The sequence below is a fragment of the Anastrepha obliqua genome, chromosome 2, assembly GCF_027943255.1.
Source record: "Anastrepha obliqua isolate idAnaObli1 chromosome 2, idAnaObli1_1.0, whole genome shotgun sequence".
Lineage (NCBI taxonomy): Eukaryota > Metazoa > Arthropoda > Insecta > Diptera > Tephritidae > Anastrepha > Anastrepha obliqua.
The window spans coordinates 4131973-4133688 of record NC_072893.1 but is presented as its reverse complement, the minus strand read 5'-3'; the positions used below and the strand labels follow the sequence as shown (position 1 = coordinate 4133688).

Here is a 1716-nt window from a genome sequence, read left to right as displayed (position 1 = left end):
AAAAAAGCTGTGTAAACAACCGCCGCCACCATCGGCTGCATCATTCCGTTTACTAGAATCGCATTATCTGCGCCTTTGTTTTCACAATTTGCAGTGCAATTCACCTCCATTCTACACCTCAGCCGACTCAGACACAAAAGATCGAATTTGTTGTTGTTAGAGCGTCGGTCGCTCACCGCACTGATGTCAATTCAAGCGCAGCCGTATGCTTGAGTGCGTGTATGTGTGTGTGTGTAAGTACGTATGCTGCGTTAGAATTCTAATTTTATACCCAACTTTTGCGCTCGCATCGACAACTTAGCTGACTTTTTGTTGTTGCCGTTTGCGCTGTTTGGTGTCTTTTATCAATTTCAATTGTTTATGTTTGAGTGCGCGTTCTCTTTGTTTTATTCCAATGTGCAGTTGTTGTCGTTCTGTGTGTAGAATTTTAGTATTGTTTTTGCTGTTGTTGTTTCGAGGCGATAAGTTTTTAATACGCCGTGTGCCTAAATTATTTTCGAAGACTCCGTGGCGCAACGGTAGCGCGTCTGACTCCAGATCAGAAGGTTGCGTGTTCAAATCACGTCGGGGTCATTGAAGTAATATTGGCTGGGGTGATATTTTATAAAAAGTTTCTTCAAATTATCAATTTTTGCTTGTTTTAAACGGATATTTTTAATTGCATTCTCAGTTTAATAAGAAATAAATTAGAAAAAACAAGGTCTGAGTATGCAAAAAAATATATATTTTTGTTTTTTCATTTTATATATCAATACTTTTAGACACTTTTATTTCTTTGAAGAATTTTGAAATTTATTATTTTTGGCGACCGAATGGATTTAAACACTCCGATTCTGGAAGTATTCGATGCGGTACCAGCTGGTGGTAGCAGAGGACGGGGAAAGCCTGCTCTACGTTGGAAAGATCAGGTGAAGAAGGATTTGACTTCACTTGGTATGTCCTGCTGGCGCCAGTTAGCACGAGAAAGAAACGACTGGCGCGCTTTGCTAAACTCTGCCAAAATTGCGTAAGCGGTTATTGCGCCAATCAAAAAGAAGAAAAAGTTTGACACGTATCATTGGCATATAAATATGAACGATTATGAGTTAATCTCTTAAGAAATAAAAATTCGTAAAGAGCACAAAAAAGTGCGCTAACTTTATTGCGTAATTTTCAGGGGGTTATAAAACTTAAGGGGTTAGAGGTAGTCAGAGGCCCGAAAAAATGATGATTTTCAATAATTTTTTTTTGCTAGTCAGTTGCTTTATTTTAAAAAAATAAAAACATAGCATTAGTACATCATGTTTCGATTTGACTTTAGCAAACTTTCATAAAAAAATTTAATAAATTTAAAGGTTATCGCTGTTTGTGTGGAGCCCGTTTCTCCAGAAGTCCCTTGCGGTGATCATTACAATTTCTTAGAGATTCATCTAAAATCAATCGGACAAGAGAAATAAGTTTTATTAATAGATAAGCTTGTGCCTGATCGAAGCTTTTTTTCAAAATTAACAATACGGCGGTCTCAGGAAATATTTTTTAGATTTTCGAGAAGAAAAGCGACAATTAATTTAAAAAAAAAATCGATATTTAAAAAAAAAATTCTTCAATCAAGCACGAGTTTTTATGGTTCTCAGAAGCAGTATAAATTTTATTGAGATCTACCAAGCGGTTTTTAAGTTACAGTGATCACCAGTTCAAAAAACATAGTTTTGAGAAAAACGCATTTCAAGTATCTGC

General features: G+C 36.0%; 1 non-coding gene across 1 annotated transcript; it reads left to right on the top strand.

Moving 5' to 3' along the window:
- Window positions 1-501: 501 nt before the first annotated feature.
- Trnaw-cca (transfer RNA tryptophan (anticodon CCA)) lies at window positions 502-573 on the top strand. The gene has a single exon. It is a non-coding gene; the product is annotated as a tRNA-Trp (tRNA).
- The last annotated feature ends 1143 nt before the right edge of the window (window positions 574-1716 follow it).